This window comes from Pezoporus flaviventris, unplaced genomic scaffold (assembly GCF_033815535.1).
Source record: "Pezoporus flaviventris isolate CSIRO_AGI_PZ_B2104156 unplaced genomic scaffold, CSIRO_AGI_Pfla_v1 ptg000179l, whole genome shotgun sequence".
NCBI lineage: Eukaryota > Metazoa > Chordata > Aves > Psittaciformes > Psittacidae > Pezoporus > Pezoporus flaviventris.
Window position 1 is genome coordinate 122,397 of NW_026892727.1, and position 8,282 is coordinate 130,678.

The 8,282-nt window shown below is 51.6% G+C and overlaps 1 long non-coding RNA gene across 1 annotated transcript; it reads right to left on the bottom strand.

Annotated features, from left to right (window-relative positions):
- Positions 1–241: 241 nt before the first annotated feature.
- Positions 242–1,324, bottom strand: LOC133262022 (uncharacterized). The gene is made up of 2 exons (XR_009741211.1): positions 1,068–1,324; positions 242–419 (listed from the first exon to the last, which is right to left on the bottom strand). It is a non-coding gene; the product is annotated as an uncharacterized LOC133262022 (long non-coding RNA).
- Positions 1,325–8,282: the final 6,958 nt, after the last annotated feature.

Below are 8,282 nucleotides of genomic sequence, written 5' to 3' on the forward strand. Positions count from 1 at the left end.
GCTCTTATTAAACACTTGAACATCACAGAAAGCGTCTGGCATTGCTGTGGGGTGCAGGGACCACTGAGAGCAGGGCTGCAGCCGAGCTGCCACAGCAAAGCCTTGGGAGAGGGCTGCCCTTCAGTAGGACTGAAACTCCTCTGTCCTGCAGTGGCCTTGCCCTGCCCCACCAGAGCTCACCCCCTGCTGGGTGCGTACTTCACAGCCACCATGGAAAGACCCCCGGTGTCAGACACAGCGCTTTGCATAGAGCTCTTTGCTGATCAGACGGAAGCACGGCCGGTAACAGCCTGGCTGGCCGGCGCTGCTGCTGCCTGTGCTCCTGGAGGAGGCTTTTGCTGGACATCGATCTTGGGAGCCTCTGTGCCTCAGAGGCTTTCCTGGATCCCGCCGTTGGGCACCGGATCTGCTCCCCAGAGCTGAGGAACTGAATAGAAAGCTCTGTAGCCCTGCGTGCAGAGAGAGGTGCAGAGCAACACTACAGGCCTGCTCGGGACACACGTGGTGAGATCCGCTTCTGGCTGGAGAGATCAGATCCATGGTGCCTGGGATGCGACCCCAGCCTGCAGCGCTCCACACCATGAGAGCTGTCAGGAGAAGCCCCCCTTGGCCCAGGTGTTGGAGGAAGTCAAAGCAAGAAAGGGCAGTGCTGGGCAAGGGCTATGCTTGGAGATCCTTACACGAGGGACTCCTCCTCACCACCCCAGAAACGGGCTGTTCCGCTACTTTCCTGAGGAGGCGGGTCGCTGCTCCTCGCAAAGCCCACTGGGTCCCTGGGGAAAGTCTCCTACCACAATGAGGAGAAAGTCCCACATCTTGACCGAGACCTTCCTGCCTCTCCCCTCTCCCAGTCATGCTCACCCTATGGTCCCACTCAACCCCACAGTGCTGACTGTGCCTGGGGCTGCAGAGAGGCACCAGGCAGTGGGGACTGAGCCGGGACATGAGAAAGGAAAGGATGCTATCCTTGTCCAGGCCCATGGCTCTGGGATTTGCTTCCCCCACCCCCGGCTGGGCCATCAGCCCCCAGCTGGCCCAGGTCTGTCCTGAAGCTGGTCCACACTCACCTTTGCACATATGAGTACTGCGAAGGGCAAAGCCTCAGCTTGTGCTCTGGGCTCTCCTCATCCTCTCCTGGTGTCTCGCCACCACGTGGGAATGCCACGAATGCAGGACCCTGCACGCAGAGGTAAGAACAGGAGATGTCGCTGGGCAATGGGAAGGTGCCTCGAGCTGGTACAGTCCCGCAGAGGACAGTCAGCACCCACGCTCCTCTGCCTTAGGGACCTTCCCACCTTGGCTCCCTGGAGGACAGGAATGCTCTTTTCCTGTTTTCCAGCATCTTCTGCTTGTGGGTACTGGCTTCCCCTGTTCAAACACAGCTGTGTGGTCGAACAACAGTTATTATTATTATTGCTCTTTATTATTTCACTGGTTTTCCTCCACTTTGCTTCTGCTTTGAGCAGTGGCAATTTCAGTGCAGGACTGCAAAAACGTGCTGGGAAGGACAGCAGAGAGACAGAAACTCTGCGCTGGGTCATCCCTACAGTAATACTAAAAGCATGGTACCTCTGGGGCTGTTTGGATTCTGCTCTGTCTATGGCCAAGTAGCTGCTTCTTACGTACAACCACCAAACACTTTGGTCACGGAGGTGAATTCCATGATCACAATTGTACTGTATTAAAACTGCTTTACAGAAGTGCCTTGCTGGAAACCGCTTAACTGGCATGGTTCTTCCTGCTTCTCCATTCCCCATCTATGGATGTGAGAAATGAAACAGAGCTTGTAGATCCTGCTGCCAGGGCCGGGTTAGTTCAGTGACACCAACCTGTGAGTGGGTGCGATGCACTGCTTGGTGTTTCCACCAGCTGTGCCACACTTACTAGGTGTCAAGAAGCTTACTTTGAGAGCAAAAGCTCGAGGAGGAGCAATGACCCATCCGATAACCAAGCTGAGTTGATGGAGTTTGAGAGCTGATTCATGTTTTGGCTTCCAAGTGCAGGACCTGAGTTTGAGAGCTGGAGCCCTTCCGGTGGCTGTCACATGGACACACTGGGCTTTGTATGGAGTCGGTGTTTGCCGTGAGGAGTCTCCAGGCCCGCCCAGCCCAGGACCAGGCAGCAGGGAACCCCTGGGGGTGCTCTGGGGACACCTCTGAGATCAGATGACAGCCAACAGCCAGGGCCAGGTTGGCTGCCCCACCACCGAGTGCCACCATGGGGGTGAAAACTGGGTGCAATGGAGCAGCCAAACTTTTAAACCTCACTGCTAAACCTAACCCAAACCTGTAATCCTAAACCTAACTCTACACCTAACCCTAAAACTCAACCTAACCGAAAACCTAATCCCTAAGTCTAACCTTTACCCAACCCCCTAAACCTATCCCTAGCTCCTAAACTTAATCCTAACCAGAACACTAAACATAACCCTAACCCCCAAGTCTAAACCTAACACTAACCCAATCCCTGCCCTTAACCCGAACACTAAACGTGACCCCTAAGCCTAATGCTAAAGCTCCCCCTAACCATAGCCCTACCCTCTAACCCAAACCCTAAGCCTAAACCTAACACTAAACCCCCTAACCTTAACTCTAACACTAACCCTAAACTTAACTCCTAACCCTAATGCTGACCCTAACCCAAAATTGCTCATGTACTGGGACGAGCAGTTTGTAATCCACCTCTATCAGCTGCTGCAGCTGTCTGAGGAGTGGCCACTCAGTCAAGTCCCAGAGAAACTCTTCCTTTAGGCACTGGGACCTGCCTGAAAGGTCAGCAGCCGATACACTAGCCCTGGAGAACATCGTGGCCTCACCATCCTTGGTCTCCAGCCTCAGCTTTTCACGGTCCTTTATCCTTACCCGTTTTCAACGCGCACCTCTTCTGCTTGGGACATGACTGCTCCTCAAACCCCACCAACCACTGCTCCTCCGTTGCAGGACTCCTGCTGCTGCTCCCCGCCTGCAGCACATTTGGAATCACAGCTCACATCGGCCGCAAGGGGACACTGAGAAAGAGACAGGTAGAAAATTTCACACAAAGATCATCTCAATGAGAACCACTCTAGAAAGGATAAAACCTGCTCCTCAGAGCAGTGGACAAAGAGGAGGTTTCTTGCTGCTTACTGCAGAGAGAAATAGCACAAAAATTGTTATCTTTTATTCCTGAACTTCCTCTGAAAATGCTGCAGCAACTCATCACCGATGTGCCACGTGATGCTGTCAAATCACACTGGGAACCATTCAGTATTAAATTCACTCCTTTACTAAAGGCTCAAGAACTTTGGGCAGAACTTCAGTTAAAAGCCTGAAATCCATTCTCAGTTTAACTGCTTCACTAAGGCAAGAGATTTGAACCCTATCTCTTTGCCTAGGTCCTTCCATTTCTATTCCCAAAAAAGAATCAACCTGCTTTTGGGTGGCAGGAAGATGTCCAAGGAGGACATCCTTATTCTTTTCTCACCTAAGAGTGTGTCCTCTCCTCTTCTTTTCTCCCACTTGTCTGTCTCTATTATCAGCATTCTGCAGCACAGCCTGTCTTTAACCACCCATCCCTGCAGCACTGAGCGTGAAGCCCCAGGAGACACACAGGCAAGCAGGGTGCAGGACCAGCACTTCCCAACCACCACAAAGGCAAGCCCAGCAAAGTACAACTTGTGCTTTTAAAACCTCTCTCCATTTTTATCTGTTGGATGTGCAGAGATCAAACCTCTCCATAACTCTTACCACCAGTGACTCGTATCAGCTGCAGTGCCAGCTTGTCTCCGTCTCAGGACAGCTGAATACACCTGGATGGTTTGTCAGGCAGGGTGAAAATATGGGACTTGTGTTTTGTTTCCGGATCCATTGGCATCACTTTCCCAACACAATGCATCAGCACTTGCCCACTTATTCTGAAGCAGGAGCTGCATTTCTCAAGAAGCGCCAGCTTTTACCACCTTTCATTTATCACAGCCCTAGTGAGCAGTGATTAACATCTCATGTGAGCACCAAGCAACGTGCTCTGGAGGAAAACAGAAAGATGCTTCTGCCAGGAAGCAGTTCAAGATCATTTCTGGGTACCAGAATCTTGCATAACATTAAGAGAAAAGCCTAACACGCAGCAGCTTCTTGCTGTCCCCTATGTGTGATGATGAAATATGCAGCTGAGCAGAGCAAACCAACTGGAGCAACTAGTAATGGGCTCTTGTTTCCAGTGTTCCATCAGTGTTTCCAGGACCCTTCCAAGTGCAGTTGCTCTGAGGAGAAGAGGCACCCTCTACCGGAATTCCTCTTTCCCCTTCCCTTCACCTCGACCAGAGTATTTTAAGCTGTATGGACAGACTTGCCAACACTTTCACCTTCAATTCTTTGCAAGGGAATTTCTGACAACACACAGCACTGAATGAACCGTATAAACCCGAGCCGTCTCCCTCCCAGCTCGTTGCTCACGCAGCTCCGGAGCCCTCGCCAGGCAGCCAAGCACCGGGAACAGCGAGTCCCGTCGTGGGGACCAGGAAGTGCCTGTTCTTGGTACAGCCACAAGGGGGGCATCCGGGGCTGCCCGGCCCTGGAGCGGCTGCGGCCCCGCGGCGCTGGGCACACGCTGCATTCCCGGCTCCGGCCACGCTGCAGGGAGCGGGCGTCTGCCGGGCTCCTGGGCTCTGAGCGTGCTCAGCCGGAGAGCAGCCAGCTCCAGGGCTGCGCCAGAGGAGGTTTACATTGGATGTTAGGAACGATTGCGACGCCAAAAGGGTGCTCAGGCATTGGAAGAGGCTGCCCAGGGCAGTGCTGGAGTCACCGGCCCTGCAAGTGTTCACACACCGTGTAGACGAGGTCCTCAGTGACATGGGTTAGTGGTGACCTTGGCAGTGCTGGGGGATGACTGGACTTGATGATCTTAAAGGTCTCTTCCAACCTGCTTGATTCTTTGATTCTCAAAGCAGCTCCGCACCTCCTCCGAGTTGCAGCCCCCTTGTGTGTCATTGCTGGGACTGCTTTGCCCTTTGCTATACGTGTCTTATTCCTGGGCTCCTGAGCAAGAGGAGCTTTCTTTCCCTGCTTTTGAATCGCCCTAGAAAGCAGCGGGCTACTCCTCACCAGTGCAGTGCTGAGCGGCAGTGCTGGCTTTACCTGGCTCTGTGTCCAGCTCCTTCCCAGTCTTAGGATGCGGCTCTGTCCTGGGTTCAGCAGTAGCAGTCATGTTTTTCCTTTGTGTTAACTGGTGCAGTGCTGTGTTTTGACTTCTAGTTTGAGAACAGTGTTGGTGAAGCCGATGTTGTTGGTTGTTGCTAAGTGATGTTTACCTTGACCAAGGACTCTGTGAGGCTCATGCTCTGCCAGGGAGGAGGGGAAGCTGTGAGGAAGCAGAGACGGGGCGCCTGACCTGGGCTAGCCGGGGAGGTATTCCATACCACAGCACGTCATGCCCGGGGTGGGGGGTAACTGGGAGTTACCCGGAAGGACAGGGGCTTCCGCGTGGGACTCGCTTTCTTGGCCGGTGGTATCATATTCTCTTCCCTTGTTATTTTCCCTTATCATTGTTTTAGCTGATAGTAGCGGTGGTGATTTGTTGCTGGACTGTTCTTGTCTCAACCCGTAGGAGTTGCACTCTCTCGATCCTCCTCCCCGTTCCTCCGGGAGCGGGGAAGGGGAGAGCCCCGGTGCAGGGGGGGGGGGAAGACGGACACAGACCTCGATTGTTGTCAGCTCGGCACCACTCACTGGGAGTGAGTGAACAAGTTACCTGACTGGGTTTAAACCACGACAGTTCTTTTTGGCGCCCAACGTGGGGCACGAGGGGTTGAGATAAGAACAGATCTGACTGGATTGATAGTCACTCGTCACAATGCTGATTTATTGGCTCTCAAGGTTTTTCCTCTTGATCACACAGTTTCAGTATATCATATCTTACGTCCATCCGGTATTGGCTGTATTAGTGTTTTTCATGTGTGGGGCTTGGGCTAAGGTTTTTATCCCATTGTACTTTATGGTAATGACTTGTAATACAATAGAATCATTGATCATGAAACTGATCTGGCTTATGTTCCCAGTGTGGTCACCACCTTTATACTTTGGGAGGTATATGATGGAGGTGCTTAGCAATTACACATCTTTTTTCTCCTCCTCAGGTGCTCAACCTGTGAAGGAGACATCCTTTTACCCTCCTAGTCGTCCCCCCAGACCATTTACATTTGAGAGTTTTGAATTTTTTGAATGGCCTTTTAATGCTGTTGAGACTTGTTTGCTGATGGTGATGGGAATCACCATGCTAACACGCATACAGAGTGTGTTTTGCCCACTACTGATTTCAAGAGTTAAGCAGATTCAGGTTTGGGTCTTATCTGGGGTCAAACGACGATGTAGGAGGACCGAGAGATTTTCCCAGAGGCTGGACAGCCATGAGTGGCAGGGTGTGTGGGATAGTATGGGCAAGTATCTAGGTCAGTGGGCCCCTCCAGTACTTTGGAATTTCACTACCGAACAACTGCAAAATCCAGAAGAATTAGTAAAACACTTAAATGAGGTGTGTGGTCATTCTGGCCATACCAGAGATGGACAAATCACGGCAACGTGCTGGGGCTTGGCCTATGCTGACAGGGCCTTGTTCAACACTATCCAGCACCTTCAAAAGGAAAAGAATGTCGGCGGATTTGAGGGCAAAGTGACAGTCGCTACTCAAACTTTGGCTGCAATAAACAGCACAGCTACCCCAGCGGCAAGTACAGCAGCTGCTCAAACTTCAACTGCAACAGACAGCGCGGTTACCCCAGCTCAAAGCACAGTAGCTACACCACCCCCAGCAACAAGTACAGTCGCTACTCAAACCACAGTGATAATCACTGCAGCCAAACCAGAGGACCAATTCGTACCAATATCAGTTGCCCCTGTACGCAAGAGAACAAGCAAAAAGGAGGCAAAAAGGGTGAAGCGAGATGAAGAACCAATGAATTCACCACCCGGTCCAGAATCTGATCAGGAGTCATCATCACATGACGAAGAAGAAGAAGAAGAGGTAACTTCTCGACCTCGGACCTCAACCGAGCTGCAGAATATGCGAAAAGATTTTACCCGTCAACCAGGGGAGCACATCATCACCTGGTTACTCCGATGCTGGGACAATGGGGCCGATGGTCACGAACTAGAAGGTACAGAAGCCAAGCAGCTGGGATCACTTGCTAGAGAAGGGGGAATTGACAAAGCAATTGCAAGAGAGAAAAAGTCCCTCAGCCTTTGGAGGCGGCTCTTGGCAGCTGTGAAAGAAAGGTTTCCGTACAAGGACGATGTTACGAGTCGTTCGGCCAAGTGGACTACTATAGACAAAGGCATCCAGTCTCTGAAGGAATCAGCCATCGTAGAGATGACCTATCACATCAAGCCGAATAACAGGGATACACCTATAGATCCAGATGAAGTTGAATGTACACGACCCATGTGGCGAAAACTTACACGGAATGCACCGTCATCATATGCCCATTCATTGGCAACAGTAACCTGGAATGACATAGTACCACTAACAGTGGATGAAATGGTTCATAAACTCCGAGAGTTCGAAGACAATCTCACCCCTTCCATCATCTCAGCTGTGAAAAACCTGTCCCAGGACCTCGAAAAATTGAGGGACGATGTATCTGATTTATCCAGCTCCTCACGTGTACCAACACACGTCTCAGCTATTAACAAAAGGCGTCCTATTGTTCAAGAGAGGAGATACAGAAGGTATACGCCACGGGGTACCCTATGGTTTTACCTGCTGGATCACGGAGAAGACATGACAAAGTGGGATGGAAAACCTACTTCAGCTTTGGAGGAACGGGTGAGTGAACTGAAGAGGGGAGCAAGGGCCAAGACTGATCGTCCCATGAGAGCTACGGCTTCAGTCTCTGGTGAGCAGTTTCCCAGATGGAGTGGAAGAGCTGATTTTACTCCAGCTCCTGTGATAATGAAGAATAATCCCTTTCAACACGACTTAAGTGTCCAATGCTGTGACGACCATTAGAGGGGCCCTGCCTCCAGCCAGGTGGAGGTAGGGGACAATCGGATTTATTGGACTGTGTGGATCAGATGGCCTGGCACATCAGTCCCACTGCAGTATAAGGCTCTAGTAGATACCGGTGCACAGTGTACCCTGATGCCATCAAGCTGTCAAGGGGTGGAACCCATCTATATTTCTGGAGTAACAGGAGGATCCCAAGAGTTGACTGTGCTGGAGGCTGAAATCAGCCTGACTGGGAGGGAGTGGCAAAAGCACCCTATTGTGACTGGTCCAGAGGCTCCATGCATCCTCGGCATAGACTACCTCAA